Source organism: Taudactylus pleione, unplaced genomic scaffold (genome assembly GCF_031769625.1).
Source record: "Taudactylus pleione unplaced genomic scaffold, aTauple2 ptg000205l, whole genome shotgun sequence".
Taxonomy (NCBI): Eukaryota; Metazoa; Chordata; class Amphibia; order Anura; family Myobatrachidae; genus Taudactylus; species Taudactylus pleione.
Window position 1 is genome coordinate 7,164,742 of NW_028284607.1, and position 19,809 is coordinate 7,184,550.

General features: G+C 45.1%; 1 long non-coding RNA gene across 1 annotated transcript; it reads left to right on the plus strand.

Moving 5' to 3' along the window:
* The first annotated feature begins 5,400 nt into the window (after positions 1–5,400).
* On the plus strand, positions 5,401–19,496 carry LOC148518019 (uncharacterized). Its single transcript, XR_015879238.1, has 5 exons — positions 5,401–5,563; positions 7,468–7,578; positions 11,884–11,983; positions 18,656–18,778; positions 19,234–19,496. It is a non-coding gene; the product is annotated as an uncharacterized LOC148518019 (long non-coding RNA).
* The last annotated feature ends 313 nt before the right edge of the window (positions 19,497–19,809 follow it).

Consider the following 19,809-nt stretch of genomic DNA (forward strand, 5'->3'; position numbering starts at 1 on the left):
TACTGTGCGCGCCGTCAACACTCTCCCCTAATTGAAACTCTGCGGTCTGCACGCTGCTATTGTTAACTACTGGGACATCTTGACCCTGAACCACACTAGGCTTCCCACTATACATGCTGTTAACATCCCTCAAAATAGCATCCCCGCTCTTAGCATTGCTACCATGAAATAACATAACACTAGCATTCTGAACATTATTAACGTGATTCGTCTCACCGTTCCCGTGTGCTGGTGTGGTGATGTGCTCTTGCACCGCGCTTGCCATGGCGTCGGCTTCCCTCGCCAATGTTGCTGTTGCGCTTGCCTTGGCACCAGGCTGCGCCAAAATCCCGCTGGGCGCGGCGTGGACTGCGCTGGCTTGACCCTGTGCTGTCCAACCCTGTGATGTGGCTCGCTGGGCCGGTGGTTCCTGGTCCTCTGCTTGCCGCAATCTGTCGCCCTTATTACCGAGTCCGTGCTTGCTTGCTGAAATGGCTGGTAAGTCCTGTTGCAGTTCTGTCCTTGTGGATGACTGCAGCCTGTAGATGCTGGTGGGGGTTGATAGTATCCTTCTGGGAGGGGAGTTATACTGCGGGGGTTGGTCAAGCAAATTTTGGGGACCCCCCATAATGTTTATGTCTGGTGTACCCCCCGTCTGCTGGTCTCTATGGGGCGGGCGATTCGGGGTAAAGTTGGGCCGATGAACTGGGCTATTATACTGCTGAGTCTCTGCGATAAATACCCATTTGCCCCAAGGCTCGTGTTCTTGGGACCCCGCCTGGCCTTGTAGGTTGATTACCTTACTCTTTCTTGCCACCTGTCTTTTATGTGATGCCCTGGGTCTGTTACTTAACGGACCTGGAGATAACTGCTGCTGCTGGCCGGCTCCTGAAGGAGGAGGTGCGATGGTCTGCTGTGGCTTGTGTAAACTTTGCCCCTCTCCCCCCGAATCTGGACAGTCTGACTCGGTGCCCTCTGGAGCCGGGTCTTCAATCACGGGGTCATACTCGACCATATTCTGCCATTGTCTGCCGCTGCCCCCCTGCTACGCACGGTGACTTGCCTTGGTTGGCCTGTTTCCTTCTGTATGCTCTCCGGCCACAAGGTGGCGCTCTCGCTACTTTCTTCCTGTAGCTCGTATTCTGGCCGGAAGGACTGACTGCCTAGTGGAGCTGCTTCAGGGAAATACCATCCTCTCCTTCCCTGTACCGGAACGGAAGAGCCCTTCTCCTCTCCGGGCGCTCTGCTGTGGGATGCTGCTCGGCCTGCATTATGTCCCTTCTCAGCATAGACTTTTATGCCGTGCGTTTGCTGCCTGCTGCAGTGGAGGACACCCGCAGCACGGTGCCTGCTGTGTGCTGGCTGTTTGCTGAAGCGGCGGAAGCCGGCAGCGTGGTGTCCCTGGCTTGGGAGAAAGGCCGGCAGCGTGGTGTCTCTGACTGTGGGAGAGAGGCCGGCAGCGTGGTGTCCCTGGCTGCAGGAGAGAGGTAACAATCCTCCCTCTGTTATGGCTGCCTCTTTTAACCCCTTCACCGCCCCCCTCCCCTGCTGCCAGCCCCGTTGCCTGCCACTGGCCAGCGGGGCTAGCGAGGTGATAAAAATGGGAAGGCCTGGCCCCCCCCCCAGGGATTCGCGCCGTTGGCCCGCGGGCCGCCTAGAGTCCCTCCCCCTTATCCTGCTGCGGGGGCCATTTTCGGCACCTTCGCCCCTGAAAGAGACAGAGAAGAGCAGCTGAGACTCTCCACTTTGATCTGATGCTGACATGAAGCCATCTAGAGAGGTCTGTACGTGTAACAGTGAATAGTCAGACATAAATCAGACAGGAAAAATAGAATGTCACCACTGCTACAGCCAATACTGACTACCAACTAATAATCCCCCTCAGTATCCTTGGGAGTATGGTAACTATGCCTAAAGCTGGCCACACACTAGACCAACTTTCATCCAACCATCCAACTAGTTGTCTGGTTGGAATGAAAATCTGGTAACGTATGGGAGTAACTGATGATCAGTTTTTGTTCCTAAATGCCAGAAAACAGATGAAAATGGTCGTCAGACAAGTTTGTTAAATGTTTGATTTAAACAATTTGTTCTAACAACAGTTTTTGTCCATTTTCCGGCGTTTGGAAGCAAATTGCTGATTGTCATTTGCTTTCATACTTTACCAGATTTTCATTCCAACCAATCAACTAGTTGGCTGGTTGGATGTAAGTTGGTCTAGTGTGTGGCCAGCTTTAGTAATTTACCTCAGGAGAGGTGATTGAGTTCTGCTCCACTGACTGTAAATGGCACCTGCATCCTAAACTTAGCTGAGAACTCTACCTACATAAACTACAGTGCCAGCTTTGCCAGCAGCTTAGTATTCTGTGGGGATGATACCAAATACAGTATTACAGCTGCAAACCTAATTAGCAGCTATAGCTGAGGATTACATCTAGCCCAGAAAGTTATTATCTGCATGGAAATGTCTATATATACTGTATATATATATATATATATTTGTAAATTTGCAATGCACCAAGGTTTGCCTTTTAAGGGGCCTATTCATCAACACTAAAATAACGTTTTTAAGGACATTTTCCTTAAATAACGTTATTTTGGTATTCATGAACAGACTTAACACAGGAGATATCACAGATATCTCCTTGCTAAGTCCCCTGCGTTCATTTCCACACTCCCCATACATTAGTATGGGGATGTGGAAATTATGGTATTCATCAAATTCCGAAAATTATCAATTTTCGGAATTTGATGCAGTTACTATTCGCCACTGTGAGGTGGCGAATAGCAGAATCCACTAACCTGTATCAGCGTGTGCAGGTCCCCCGACGAGTCCCTCTGGCGCTCTGCTCCGTCCTCAGGCTCCGGAGGCTGGTCTGTCATGTGTGCTCCCCAGCAGAGCACAAGAAAGTTTAGAAAAAGAAAAAAAATTATTTTTTTTTTTTCTAATCTGTCATGTGGTCTGCTGGGAAACCACATGACAGACCAGCAGGACGGAGCCGGAGGCTGCTGCGCGGACAGGTAAGTCGGGGGGGGGTACGAAACTTAACGCATCTGTAGGCAGTGCTGCGCATGCGCTGGTTTTACAGATTTAACAGCGCATGCGCAGCACTGTTTCCAGACGCGATAAGTTAGTGTAGGCAGGGAAAAGTATCTATTTCCCGAAAAGCTGTCATCGCAAAATGACAGCTTTTCGGAATAGATACTTATGGAGAGGTGGAATGATGAATTCCACCTATAATTAGCTAGAACTCCATGAGAGTTCTAAAGCTAATTATCTCCATTGAATTTTTACGTTTAATGAATAGGCCCCTGAGACTGTTATTTACAAGTGAACTCAAAACAGGATTATCATCTGTTATGGATCCGGGGGCAGATTCACAGGAACAATTTATGAGCGCCACCAATATTTAAACAACTCGGTTTAAGTCAGGACATGAGTCCTACAGTATCTAAGGCAGAGTGATATTAATATATATTAATTTGCTTAAGTGTTATTAGTATAAAAGGAATGCTTATTTAAGGATTCGCAATTACATGGTTATGTGTTATATGTAACTTATCTTAACTACCTATGGAAATGCTATAGTACCATGGATGTTACTCATTTTACTGTTTAAAATGGACTCACTTTCCATCATCTAAAGTCAGAACCGCGGCCTGTTAAATAAACTGAGATTTTCTAACCCTGTGTGATTCTTGGGTCTGGGGTTGGTTTGTCTTCACCTCTCTGCCAAGGAAGAAAGAGAAAACATCCCCGTTGCAGTGTACCTGATTCTCAGAACCTCCCCAATCCACTGAACATCGTTGGTGAGTGTCACCCTATAACGGGGAAGGGTTTCACATAAGGAAGTGAGGAGGCCGCTTCTAATTCAGAATCCGCCCCATAGTGTGTAATTACATGTCTGTGCATCTCTCTCCTCACCCCTGCAGAGATGGAACGGGGTGTAAAGGTAAATGAAGGCAGGGGACAGAGAGGCCCAGATCACTTGCAAAAAAATTGGATGTAGATGCTGGAGGACTGGTGCTACAATACGCAATGATGAAGATGACTATCAGCAGCTGCTTCTGATTGACTGATTGTGTGTTCTTAACCCTTCCAGCGCGTACAACATAAATCACTAGTGTAGCATATACTGTATAGTATATGAGCATCTCTAGCTTAATTGACAGGTGTCATAAGCATGTTTTCCTCCCTCTGAGTCTTCCAAATGAGTATGTGTATATAGCATTGTCTGTGTATTTGAAATGGAAGACAAAGGATTGGAGAGTGGCTAAAAATCATGGCACACCCATGTCATGGGTATCAATCAAAAAGAGAAGAGAACTGATGTAGACATAAATTAAGGGTTAATAATTAGTTAGGTAAACCAGGGCCAAAACTAGAAGCTTTGTCACCCGGTACAAGGCAGTAATTTAGCGCCCCTCCCCCCTGTCTCTGATGCGCAGTCCCGCCCCCTCGTGAGCACATTTTGGGGGTGGGGCTGCACATCATGGACCTGATTCATCAGTATCCGGGAATCTGTGCAGGCGCATTTGCAGAACAGGTCCGCGAGCCCCCTCGTAAACTGTCAGCATGCTATCAGAGATTGACGGTCTGCTGCTGTTTGGAGGCAGGGAGGGGGTGGCGACAGCCTCCATTACCTGAAACGAAGGCGTGTCGCCATCGTTGGGGGGTAGGGAAGAGGTCAGGATCTCCATTGGCAGATGAAGATTTCATGGCCTCTTCCTCTAAACTGCGGCGGCCGGCTGTGTGACCCCATGGGTCACATTAGCCTGCTGATGTTACGCAGTTTATCCGATGCTGCGTTGGACAACGCAGCTTGGATAAGAAATGCACAGGAGTCGTGATGCCTCCTACTGCATTTCCATATCTAGAAGGATCACAATTGCAAAGCTGCCTGCGTGCATACAGTACATCATACATCTATAGTCTGCGTGCAGCTTTGCAATTGCGATCCTTGCTGAATAAGGCCCCATATGTCTGTTCTCGTCATGCTGGGGGCTTGGCCAGAGCTCCGGGAGCTGTGGGGCAGCCCTAGTCACAATGCGGATGACTGGCACATGCGTGACTGTGGCCTGCAAGTGGTACAGTGGTTTAATGTCCAAAAAGTCGGACTGTCCCGCTGAAATGGGGCAGGCAGGTATAGCAGGTATGTAAAATATATATATATATATACACACACGTACTCACATAAATAAAAATATTTAATTTACTATTCGCATTAGCAGGCAGAGCTGGGCTGTGATGTGATCTACAGGACTGGAATGGTCTGGCAGGCAGGGGCCAGGGAGGCTCTTCACTGGCTACACCTCCTAAAGAAACCGGGACCCCTATACCCGGAGAAGCGCTTCAAGGATGGAGAGGATATTTTTGCTAAGCTCTTTTTATTCATTTCTATCCATGTTGATTGTCGGAGCAGATGAGCAAACACTAAAGCCAACAGACGTGCTAGTGAGTCTCTGGGATTGACTTGCCTACCCCACAGCCCAGCCGTCTCAGTCCATCGAGCGGCGGGTCTGCAACAAGTTTGTGCTCCCGTTGACAAATGGTTGAGAGCTACCAAGTGTGGATCATATATCAGTGAGTACTTTGTGCAGCCTGCACATCCCAGCAACTATTTGTGCACATATACACACGGCACATAGCTGGTGGATACAGATCAGTTCAAGGGCAACAATATACACCGGTGATATAGAACATCTACACGGGGACTTCTCCTTTTTATGTGTACCACTATATGCGGCAATTGAAAGAATGTCATTACAATATGCCCATATAGGAACTGTCATAAAAAAGTGGGAGATTACTAGAAACTGACATTTATTTCATTTGTGTTTTGCATGGCAGATTATACAGTCAATATCACCTTGATTGAATATATTTCCTTGAGTCAAGATTGGGCATATTTTTATTGAATCTAAGAGCTATTGGGGGAGATGTATTAACGTCAAAATGCGGTAAAACCCCCGAAAATGCAGTTTTCGGGGGTTTTACCGCATTCCCCGTATGTATTAAGCAGCAGAATGTGCTGCATTCTGCAGCTTCGCGCCGCTAGGTAACGCCACCTTCAGGTGGCGTTACCCAATAAAAGCCTATGGGCTTATTAGAGCGACGCTCGGGGCTGGGAGGGATCCGATCGGATCCATGAGCCCCCACGTCCCGCATCCTTCTGCGCATACATCTCCCCCATAGCAATACTTTTGCACTGTATTTTTATTCTCATTTTTATTGTCATTTATGTTCTACTAAGTTATGCATTAGTATTATTAAATCAATTTTGATATAAATGTTTGTCTGGTAATTCAAACAAGCACTCCTTCCATACCATTTCTATATAATACATATATATACACACACACACACATACATAGGAGCTCATTCAGAGCTGCTCGCAAGCGTTGTGCACTTGCAAGCGGCCTGATGTTGCACTGTGCATGCGCCGCATCCGGCGTGCCTGAGCCCTGCTGAGTGACTGAAGTTCAGTCGCTACGGGGCTCGTAACAAGATGGGGCGGCTGTCGATGGTGAGTGACAGCTCACCCCATTTTGTGGGCGGGTAGGGGGAGTGGCTGGACAAATGCAGGCGTTCCCTTAGGAACTCCTGGTGTTTGTTGGGAGGCCTTAATGCCATCACTACTGAAGTCAGTAGTGGACTTCCTGCTCTATTAGAGCAGGAAGTCCACTCGGCCTTGCGGCAGCTAGACCCTACCCCAGGGTCTCGTCGCAAGGCCGATGGTCACAGTTATCGCGATGGTCTCCTGGCCGCTCGCTCAAGCTGTGGGTCACCCACAGCTTTGCTAGCGGCCGGAGAAAAAAAAATTGAAAAAACGCCCACAGACCCAGCGAGCGGGTCTGAATCAGGGCCATAATACACATATAAATAAAAAGATTTAATTTACTATTTGTATTAGCAGGCAGAGCTGGGCCTGGTTGTGATGTGATCTGCAGGGCTGGGATGGTCTGGCAGGCAGGGGCCAGGGAGACTCTTCACTGGCTAACATGGTGGTCTTCGTGCCGGGGACTTCAAAGTCCCAAGCGCATCTTGGTAAAACAGGAACTCCTGAAAGGGGTTGTGGCTTTGCTGAAGGGACGTGGCCTCGACTCGCGAAGCCACGCCCCCCTTACGTGTGTCAGTCTTGTGACGCCAGTGCTGTTATGAGTCAGTCTGACTCATTATAGTACCTGGTTAGCCACTGATTGGGGACCCCTTCACCCCCTCAAATCTGTCACCCAGTGCACATGAACCCCTAGCCCCCCTAGTTGCGGCCCTGGGAAAACCTTGCACTAACAGAACATTGATGTTATAATATTATTTACATTTCTGTCAGTTACTTGTAAATAACACCAGATAAATTATATTTTCCCTGTACAATTGTCTCTAATTATCCCTTTGCTAGCTTTCATTGTTACATCACCTCACACATCATAATAGAGCTTTGGCTCAGGGTGATGTCACAGATGTTAACAGTTTGAGTCTTTTGATAGGAAGTTTTCAAGGAGAAAGACTGAAAATGAGAAGCTTGTGTATTCAAACACTAATTCTACTGATAATATTGCTCGGGTCGTGCACAGGAATCCCGATTCTGAGAGCAAAAGGTAAGCAGACACCTCAGGTATTTTAACTAGACATGTGTACATCAGCAGATATAAGCACACAGAGTATATAATACACAGCTTATCATACAATACAACAAACCTTACACAGCACTACAGTAATACACTAAGGGCCATATTCAATTAGGCTGCAAAAATGGGTTACCACGCGATAATTTATCGCTAATGATGTCATATTTGCCATTTTCACTTTTCCCCATATTCAACATTAAAGACTTCTCAGGTGCGAAAAGTCTTTGGCAAAAATCGGGGATAAGTTTTCACCACTGAATAGGTGGCGAAAAAAAGTGCAGAATTGGGGTTTTCGAATGCAGACTTAAAAAAGAGTACCCTGCACCCCTTGGAATGTCCCCTAAAAGTAATCTTAGTCAAAAATTTTAAAAAAAGTTCGTCAGGAAACCCCCAAAAATGTACTTTCATTTTGGGGGTGAATAAAAATATTGGGGGGCAAACTTCTAAACTAGCGAAATCGACTCTGGGGGGTTTCCAAGTATGCGGCAGGTGTTTTCTAGAATGTGGGTGGTTGCAGAAGGTGGATTTTGAAGAATTTTTAAAGTTCACTTTAGGGACTTAAAAATATGCTTGCACCTATTTTCATGTACCCCAAATTTGACTTGTTATTTTTTTAAAAAAAATTTAAGCTTAATGCTATTCTTCATCACTTCTTTAAAAACGCATAAAAGCACCTGCCACGGCCGTTTAAATACACCAAATATATTTTGCAGGCCACTTCGGGGGTGCCCATAGTGATCCCCCATGTCAGACCATCTTTTGAGGGGTGACAGGCTGATTTCCCCAAAAGTGACAGGACTTCGCTACTTACCTTTCCGCCGGATCCCGTTTTCGCCAAATCCTAATACACGGGCACGCGTCCGATACTTTATCCCGTGGAAAAACGGCGATGATGGTGAAAAGTCCGACCTCTGACTTTTCGCCTCTAATTGTATATGGCCCTAAGTGGGTGTTATCATATAAAATATGTTATGCGAGGATGGAATTGGGGTGAAGTGTTTGGTTTTCGGATGCAGACTCACCTTCTATTTATATACAGGTGTGGTTAAAATTATATATGACATGTATATAAGAAAAAAAAACAATTACACAAGAGATTGATATATTTATTAAATTTTTAAATAGGCACTACTGACAAGAGCCATTGCAGGCACATCCACACATAAAAATGCCACCTTATCGTGTGGTGTCATAATATGATGCTGCCATCCCCAGCCTTATGCCCACCTACAGACCTGCCATTGACACCAGGATGGAAGGTGGACCCATTGTGGTCTTTAGCACTTACATAGGTGCCAGCAATTTAAAATAATTTCCCAGAGTACTTTGCTGCATTTAAGTACATCATGTCTCTGCTGCCCTTGGAGTACTACAAATATCATTATGTCATGTTTACTAAACATAATGGCGTTTTTGTTTTGCTTTTAAATGCTATTCTTTGATAAATATTGAATTACTCGCTGAAGTACCCAGAGTTGCACAGGTTTAAATTTTCAAGTTTATTAAGTTAGGCATCCCAGACCAATTGCCACCCCTCTGTGAAGTTTTCATCCAAAGCCATTCAGTGGAAGGCTTAGAACAGGCTCCCTGGGTCAAAGTTCTGCCCAGCGTATACTAACCTGGGGAGTCCGACCATTACCTAGGGGTAAATTTACTAAGAGTCGATTTGAAGTGCGATTTAGTTCACCTCAAACCAACTCAAATTGAATTTTGAAAACCCAGTGTTTTTGCCAGATGTACTTTTGTTCGATTTGGAGTTCGATTTGTAAATCGAATTCGATTTGATTTGGTTTTGAACAGTGATTTGCTGTTCGATTTGACATGTTCATGTACAAATCGAACGGCAAATCCCACTTCAAAATGAACTGCAAATCCTCGACAGCATAGAACTGCTTCATGCTTTCACTTTCAGCATGAGCAGTTCGTTCTCGCACAGATACATGCAGACATCAGTGAGATGCCTTCATGTATCTGACTGTAAATAAAGAGTTAAAGCTAAAAAAAATGATGTGAGGTATCCCCCCAAAACACAACCAGCCCCGGACTTTGCAAAGCCAGTCCTGGTTGTTTAAGTACAGGGAAAAAAATACGTAGGGTTCCACTGTACTTAATACAACCAGCACTGGGCTCTGAGAACCAGTCCTGGTTCTGGGATTTCAGCGAAAAATTTGCGTAGGGTCTCCCTGTAATTCCCAGAACCAGCACTGGACCCTTTCTAGCGGGGGACTGATGCCACAGCCAGGGTAGCCCTATCACGGGCCCCCCAGCTGCAGCATCAGCTCTGACTGCTAGTCAGCCCTGGCCAGGGATCCATGGGGAGTTGGGAACCCCCCCAATAAAGGGGTCCCCCTCTCCAGGGCACCCCTAGCCTAGGCTGATAGCCCAGGGCTATCCCTGCCACCCCTGGGTGGCGGGTTGATTGTGTAAATGTTGTGTAAATATAGAAGAAACAAAACATTGTCTTTACAGTAGAACTGCAGGTCCCAGCAAGCCTCCCCCACATGCTGGCACTTGGAGAACCACAAGAACCAGCATGCGGGGAATTAAGGGCCCACTGGGACCTGTAGTTCACCTGTAAAGAACTGTTGAAATAAACACACACACCCTGACAGTAAAGTTTTAATACATACATACACACATACATACTCACCTACATTACCTGGAGTGGTCCTCTTGTCCAGTAGGCATCCAAGGTCTTCTTAAAATAAAAAAACGAAATACGCGACCCTCACACTAAGTAATAACCATCCTAACCAGGATAGTTATTACTTCCCGACTGAAGCACTCAGACTCGGCTTCTTCCTTTGAAGGTCGGTGTCTGAGCGTTCATTGGCTGAGAGAGGTCAGCCCTCGCCTCTCAGCCAATGAACGCCTCCCTCCAAAAATATGTACAGTGGAACCCTACATATTTTTTTCCCTGTACTTAAACAACCAGGACTGGCTTTGCAAAGTCTGGGGCTGGTTGTGTTTTGGGGGAATACCTCACGTAATTTTTCTTTTAACATTTAAGACTTTATTTGCTTTTTATAGTCAGATACATGCAGGCATCTCACTGATGTCTGCATGTATCTGTGTCAATTAGACCTGCTCATGCTCAAATCGAACGCATGAAGCAGGACTATTCATTTGGGATTTGAAATTCGATTTGAATGTCGATTTTGTGTTCGATTTCAAATCGAATGATAGTAAATAAGGTTTTTGTGTGTTGGTCTATGTAAAAGTACCAATGTTTTCCAGATGTTCGATTTGAGGTCGATATGCCATGTCCCCAGTAATTTAGCCCATATGCCATGCCCCCTGTAATTGAGCCCATATGCCATGTCCCCAGTAATTGAACTCATATGCCATGCCCCCTGTATTTGAGCCCATATACCATGTCCCCGGTAATTGAGCCCATATGCCATGCCCCGTATAATTGAGCCCATATGCCGTGTCCCCTGTAGTTGAGCCCATATGCCATGCCCCCTGTAGTTGAGCCCCCACCCCTCGAATACTTACCAGACTCGCCGCTGTCCGGGTTGTCTCTCCCGCTGCTGCGCTGACTGGATCTAACACGATCCAGCAGGAGCGGCCACGCAGGCTCCTCAGCGTGTGGATAACGCGCATTGTACGACTGGTAACGCTGGCCTCTGAAGCAATTGGAGGCTTCCTTAGCCTCCGATCACATCAGAGGCCAGTGTGCTCAGTGATGCAGCGGTAAGGCAACGGCCTCCGGTGCCCCCAAGCCACTGCCGGGGCTGCAGGGGCCGTAGTTACGCCACTGATCCCAGACCAATGGCCACCCCTCTGTGAAGTTTTGACATTTCTGAGGACATAGGTTCCAAGGGATAACTCACTAAAACCTGGGACTGTCCCTGGAAATTAGAGAAAGCTGATAATGGCGCACTTGGGCTGGTTGTGTTTAGTAGAGATGTGGCTGGGGGAGGATCCCACAAAATGTTGTGCACTACGTTTCCTGCTCCTTCTGTCATGGTTTAATAAACCAGCCCTTGTGATCATATAAGATACTTAATTCCAGCCTCTGGTGTGTAGCATCAATCACATAAACGTGCCCAGATCTGGTTACCATCATTAGCTAGCAGGCCCCGGCATTTAGTCCAGAGACTGTAAAGAAATTAGGAAGGTGTGCCATGCTGTCTTATTTTACTTATAACATATATACTCATGTTACACAGGTCTGCTGTTTTTATAATTGTTTTAAATAAAGAATTGATATGTATAATATTGCTGCAAATTAAATAAGTTTATTCTCCTCACTTGTTTCTTTCTGCATAGATATAAATAAGATCCACACTCTGGAGCTCATGGTTCTGGTTGGGAGTTTAATACTCCTCGCAATTGTTGCTGCTGTTATGGTCTTCGCCATTTGCTACTGGTAAGTTACTAATGTACATAGTGTAATGGTGCATACACAAGGTCAAATTTCTTATCAGATATGAACGATAACGATTGCAAAAATTGTTCATATCTTTGACATGTAGGGCATGCACCGATGAACGATGCGCGTTCCCGCATGTCAGATAACGATCTCTGACATCGACTGTGTTTGCTGTCAGATTTTCATGATTTCATTCATTTTAATAGTCAGAAATCGTTAAACCGTTCATCATTGATGAAATCGTTCAAATTGTAAAAATCGTTCAATCCTTCATCAAATCTGACCGTGTGTTAGATTTACCTAGCTATTAGGTGCATTATTAGTATATTATCATTCAGGGGAGTAGTGAGGGTGGTTCCAGTGGAGCATGAGCTCCGGGCTCCAAAATGGACAGAGGGCGCCATTCAGGGTTCCGGAATTCATGAGGCACTGCACAGTATGACAGCCTCCTGTTTTATCCTGTTTGTTTTCTCTATATCCTAAATAAGTTATGGATCTGAGATCCGTGTCTATATTTCATGCTCCCTCAAACTGCCCAGATTGCATCCCCTCTGATCCTCCCTCCTCTGTGATCATCTTCTGTCACCTCCTCTTTCCTGTCAGATTGATTCCATTCACTTCTCACCTCTTAAATTCCCTCCTCTCTCTACCCTGGGATGGGGTCTTTGCCCCTGTCCACTCCTTTCTTATTGACTTCTGTCACCACCCCTCTTGGATCAACCCTTTGCCCCTTCCCTCTCCTTTTCTTATTTGCTGCTGTCACTGCCCCTCTCCGATTGGATTTGCCCCTTACCTCTCCTTATTGGCTTCTGTCATCATCCCTCTCTGATTGTCACTTTCCTCTCCCCTTCCCCTGTTTGATCCTTCTCTTCTCATTTATTCATTGTGCTTCATTGGACTTAAAAGTGACACATCTGAGGTAAAGTCCTAAACTTAAATGATAAGGTGTGAGATTAAAAAGATCTTTTAAAGACTATTAGGAGACCTGAAATAATAATAATGGTGGTAGACAGAACATGGTTAGTAGTACTCACATTAATATAGGTGCAATGTATATTTGCTAAGTAGGAGCATAGCTGAGAAGGGAGCTTCCCATAGGTGTTCCCACTCCAGTGAAAGCTGTTTGAGGCAGTATTTGCAGTAATAAGGTGTGCACCCTGTGGAATCTCACTCTGGCACATGTATTTTGTCAATTTAAGTTAAATGATCAGAATATATATTACAATCTCCTCTATTGACTAATAACAATGATTCAAAGGAGCAAAAGTCAGATCCTAGGTGCTATACTTAAATAAAGCAGTGACAAAGCATCTACCCCTTAATGTCAGATTCTATTCCCCCAATGGGACCTCCATGCTCCAGCATGATACTGCTACTGCTGTTTTTCTCTTCACTTCAATATTCCCATGCAGGCCGGCCATACCCCACTGGCACAGTTCAGTACAGGAGAGGAGGGGGGGGCGCTATGACATGCACTTTCTCCGGGTGCTATGGTTCCATGCTACTCCTCTGTTATCATTACACAATACAACAGTGTGATCTAGTTGGTGTATATGTCTCCAGGATTTTCCAGGGGCAGATTTAATATTAGGTGCAGTAGACTGGTGCTGACAGGTTCATTCCTAGGGCCTGATTCAGAGCCGGACGCTCTTGAAGAACGCTCACTCTGAATCAGGGCGTTTTTTTTTTTTTGCTGTTGCGGCCTCCTGGTGATGTCAGTGGTGCCTCCTTCTTTGTTATTATTTCTTTCTGATTTAGTCTGTTGTATTTTTATGAAGCCTTGACATAGGTTCCGGAGTGGAACCGAAACGTTGACAACAATGGATTATGTGCATGCTAATAAAGCTTAAAGTATGTTTTTGACTTCAAAAGTCTGGCGAGTGCCTTTATCTCTACGTATAGTAGATGTGATATCCTTTATCGTTGGGCTACCCACAGTTCAGTGGAAACTCTAAAGAAGCACCCCAGCAAATTACAAGACATAAGGTGTGAGTGCTGGACCACAGATATATATATATATATATAAATATATAAATATATATATATATATATATATATATATAAATATATATGTGGGATCAGTATGATATGCCGGCGGCTGAATAGACGGACGCTCGATCACTGAAGATCCCGACAGGGGAGATAAGTACCACATGGCACGCCTCCAAACGTGAGGCGGAGGGGGAAGCCTCACTAGCTGGGCTTCCCCCAGCCACTGAATGGATGCTGCTCACATGCACACAGCATCCATTTGGACTCCGGGGTCCGGCACCGCCTCACAGCTGCAGCGGTGGGGGTCCCCAACCTCCAGGTTTGACCACCCACAAGCCACTTCATCCCACAGGTGGAACAGCACTGTCCCGCTGAAATCGGGATGTTGGGGAGGGGTGCGCCCTCTATGGGTGGCGCCCCTGTGCGACCGCACTAGTCGAACACCCCTAGAACCGGCCCTGCCCTGCCCTAAACTCTCCCCAGTGGTGACTAACCCTAACCCTCCCTCCCTGTAGCCTAACCCTAATCCTCTTCAGGGGGTGCCTATCTCTAATCTCCCTCTGGAAGTGCCTAACTCTAACCCCACCATTCCGGGAAAACTAACATACTTACCCAGGTCTGGACTTTCGGGATTCCGGCATCCGTATTTGGACAGCTGGCATCCCATCTGCTGGCAATATAACTACATCCACATATAAACACTTAGATTGCTGGTGGGATTATCTGCTAGGGGGCACCAGTCAAAATTTTGCCAAGGGCACCAAATTGCCCAGCTCTGACTAACCATTGCTACTATTCAACCATAATATGGGCAGGATGTACTAAGCATCACATCAACAATGCGGTACATCCTGTCTCTTATCAGGGTACATATCGCAGTTGATTACTGCGGTATGTACTTAGAAATGCAAATAAAATCACAAAGGACAGCTCTCTCTATAAGAGCTGTCCTTTGCAATGTCCTTGGATAAAGGAACTTCTGGGTTTAACACCCAGTTCCTCTCGTGTACTTCTGTGCATCCTCAGAAGGACACGTGCTGCAAGGGGAAATGGGAGGGATCAGATCAGATTCCTCTCAGGGGAGTATCTCGATAAAAAAGCCCTTTGGGTGACACCACCTGAAGATGGAGTTACCCACCGTGACGTAGCGTTGCTTAGTACATATGGGAAATGCGGTAAAACCCCAGAAAACTGCATTTTCAGAAGGTTTTAATGCATTTTTCTGTTTAGTACATCCCACCCTATAAATTATGTTTCCACTTTTAACTAGGAACATACCTCCCAACATTGAGCAGGGCTGTAGAAAGCTGGCCCAGGCCTCGATACATTAGGAGGTTGTGGCCCCTCAACCAGGGTCTAATCCAGAGGGGGCACGATCAGTGTGATTGCTTCCCCCCATCCCCGCACAGGCAGAGGAGAGGAGAAAGCTGCTGCTGCTTGAGATCGAGAATGAAATGCAGCAACTATTGGACCAGCCTGTACTAAGAGACCCAGACAATGTGCTGCCTGTGTTATAATCATGTCTTTGTTACTGTGATGTACTGTAATACAATATGCTGCTCTATGATATAATGTGCCTCTATACATTTGATGATATTAAAATTAACCTCTCTATACCCCTGCCTGTACCTTCTAAAACCCTTCCTATAAACCTCTAAGGATGACGCTAATTTGCGTACGCAGTCATACCGTAAATAAAGACTTAGACATGGAATCTGTGGTTCCAAAGCACAAGTATTATTCAAGTAAAAGTACAGTCAGTTACACGCTATGATCTGTGTACAATAAGTGCAAATAAATCATAAAGTCACAAGGTACAGTTGATAATACAATGAGAGACACAGAGAGAGAGAGAGAGAGAGAGACACACAATTTAGGCGCAAAAGGAAATTATACAGACCCCAAGTACAGTATACATACGCGTGCGCTCTGGGACCAGATACCGGCATCAAGATTGAGACCTCCGCCGACAGCATAAACAGGAACACTGCAGACTGGCATCTTGTTTCAGAGCACTCACATATATACCCGTACTGGGATAAGCAATACAATAGAATACGTTGGCAGGTTCTCATTGGTTCCTCTTCTTGCTTCTTCCGTTACGGTACAATTCATAGGTCAGTGCAAAGACACAACCCAGCCTCAAACAACCTGATTGTGTCCACTTTCCTGCTGCATAATAAATCTAATCTAACTATGGCATACAACATTTCAAGAAGTTATTCTCTCTAACATTCATATTTCATAGCCGCATGTTCTGATCTTCTCACCGATGCCACTGGAACGCTGTTGAAACAGAGTAGATCAGTACGGCACCAAACACGGTCCAATTGTCATTTACTAAGCCATAGTTACAGAAAATATTCATTTCTTTATATGCTAGCATTGCGACTAAACCAAGTAATAATTATCCTTTTTGCGTTACGGGACCATTGCTTTTAAATGTATGTATGCGGGGAGAAACAGCACTGAATTGCGTTGTGCGTCTGAGGGTCGGTGGGGCACTCAGCGAGCAGCACTAAGCTGGAAGGGCATCTATGTGTGTGTGTGGCCATGCCAGTATGATTTTGGGAAGGATCACTAAAAAGCTGACTGTGTTCTGTTTAACATTGTGTGTACGAGTTGCAGGGAATTTTTGCTACTTTTCAAATATAAGTCTGTGTGTGATATTATACACGTAAGTCCATGCATGATGGGCCACATGCACACATACATACATACTATATATCTATATATATATATATATATATATATATATATATACATACATGTATTTTTCTGATGTTTTTAAACTGCAATTGCAAAATGTGTTTATACAGTGAATTTAGTTCTCATACAGGGTGGAGGCTCCCAGCAGTGCAGTCGGAGCCCCACTCTTCTAAGATGGAGTCTTGTCGCCCTTTACAAGATAGCATTGCGCAGATTCCAATTGCAAACAGATTCTGTCTTCGCCAATTATCCGTTTTCGACACATTGCACTTTATTACCCTTACTTTCTTTCTATGTGATGTAACTGAGAAGTCTTTTTTTATTTTTTTACTTTTAGCATGAAGCATACTGCAAAAAAAAAAGCAGATAACGACATGATATAGTTGAGTCCTTAGTTATCTTTGCTGTTAGTACAATATACATTCCCTGCAGTGGCGTGGGACGTGTGCTCCATTAAGGAAACCATCCTGCTCCACGGTTGCAAACCAGTAGAGTAATTTTTGCAAAAGCAATACAGGAGCTCACGGCAGATGGCACTGCTGCTGGACTGGGTTGCCCATGTGTATGTTTTGCAAAAGTAATAGAGCCTTTCAGTTGGCAGAAGATTTTTTACAAGTATTTTACAGAAATTAAGAGCTATGAAATTTAGCCAATGAAAAATGTGGTGTGATCAACCAATCAGAAAAGGTAATCTACAACTGAGAAGTGCTGCCCACACAAAGTTATTCTCCCCATACATCAGAAAATAATTGGCTCCTAGCAATATGTAAATAAAGAGCTGGACAACAGGAACTTAATAGCCAAACTCCATCGCCTTGATGTAATATTCATAGTACCATATATTCGCAGGCAGCGGCGGCTCCTACCCTCTTGGATGAAGTGGGCTGCCACCGCTGGGAGGGAGGGTGCAATTACCAATCCCGGTCAGCTGCGCAATCGATCTGTCAGGCGCTGGGACCGGCACATGCGCACTAGCGGCGAGGAGCCGCGCATGCCACTGGCATTCAAAGGGCTGCATGGTCTGCAGCCCCTAGGAGCCGGTTAGGGCTGACGGAAAGACAGAGTAGCAGCTTCCTCCTGGAAACCGCTCTCTGCTAATAGCAGCCTGGAATGGCAGTCCCAGGGGGGGAGACACCTCCCCCTGGGGCTGCTTGTTGTGTATGTGACTGGCAGGTAGGCTTCCAGTCACGGACTGCACTGACTACTCTGAGATGGTGGATTTTACTGGGGGGTGGGGAGGCTGCAGCCTCGCAGCACCTAGGCAAAATCCACCACTGTACGCAGGGCATATATTCACTTCTCTCTATCATTTGAATGTCAATCGTTTTCGACCTTTGGATGTGCTGTATTGCAAGACACCTTTTGGAATTATGCGGTTAGGAGAGACGTGTTTGTGCGTCTTTTACTAATTATTTTTTATTATTGTTCCTGTTGGTGCACTACAAAGATGCTAAAACAAAGGGCCAAGAATACCTCAATTTTGGTCACTCGTGGTTACTGCAAAAGGAATGAATCGCAGCTCTCTGATTGGTCAGAGCATAGGATCTGCTGCGCTTTGAGAAATCAGAGCAGTCCTATTCATTCCTATAAGAGTCATTGGAAGTTATTTTACACTACCATTATGCTCCAATAGGGAGTAGTGCATAGTTTTATATGTTGACATTGATTATAGGCCATAAAAGCCCTATTGTATATGAATGTTGTTATGACATACTACTATACAATAAACATAATATCACATAAATGGTCTAGTGGGTACAGTAAATGTGTCATATTGTGTCAACAATTTATATTCATGTTATCAATCTTCTAATTTGGCAACAATGGTGCAAAAGAGAGAGTGAAACAGTATACTGTAGTTACTGTAATATGAATATACTAAACTGTAGTTCAACAGACTTATGAAGATGTCATATGATAAATAATAATAATCTAAAAATATTTTCCATTTCTTATATGCTAACACAGCCCAAGTACATGTGTCTGGCCAGGAGGAGGTGGCTGCCCAGCAGGAAGAGCCTGCCCAGGAAGAGGTCCCCACCCAGGACAATGGGAAGGAAGAGGAGGAGCCTGATATGGTGCAGGCAGCAGGTACAGTAATTACAACATAATCAGATTCTAGCTATTATCTTCTAGAAGGTGTAGTTAAATGTTAAGTAGAATCTGATTGGTTGCTATGGGCAACATCTCTTCTAAAAACTCTCACTTTAGTAAATTTACCCCTAAGTATTTTCAATGTGTGCATTAAAGGAAGACATGACTGGAGGGGAGGAGGCCAGATAGAGGGGAAGTTGGACAGGGAGGAGATAGGGGCGGCCAGGAGCTGCCAGGCATCAAAGAAGAGGAAGCTACAAGTGAGAATGGTTATAAACAGAAAGTTGACAGACAGAGCTGAACAGAACCCCCTGCCCTGCAGTGCCTTATGCCATGGCACATGTCGCGCCACCCTATTCACAGCCCTGCGCACAGGCTTTCACATTTTTGCTATATTAAGTGGATAATGTACTGTACATTTCTGTGCTAATACATTATTTTTGCTTTCACAGCTCAGCCACACCATGAGAAGGGGAAGCAAAGGGAGCAGCAGGTCTATGAGGTGGAGCAGGAGCAGGAACATGCAGCTCAAGACTCACTCTATTACGATCTGGAAGAAATTCCAAAGGAAGACATGATCCTGGCCTATGTAGTTGCCATTCGACACCAAATCTCCACCGTGCAGAAATCTTTTAAAAATATTGAACAATATCTCGCATGGACAGAAAGTTTGAGCCAGAAATAAAAACATCTTTTGGCAATACACCAAAAAAATTATGTGCTAATCAGATATAATAATTTAATAAAAATACCAAATAAAACAAAAAAATACAATTACAAATATAGATATAAAAACACTGCTAAAAAAGACACCTCATTAGCTGACAGACTATTAATGACTACTAGAGTCTATGGTGCCCTCCACATATTGCATTCAAATATCTAATGTACATATTGTATGCACATCAACAGAGAGTTAAAAACCACATCAAAAGCAACAATTATTGTTAATTATAAACAGGAGCTATATTCTGTAGCTCGAATAAAGGATGCAGAGCCGTAGCTAGACATTTTGGTGCCCTGTACGA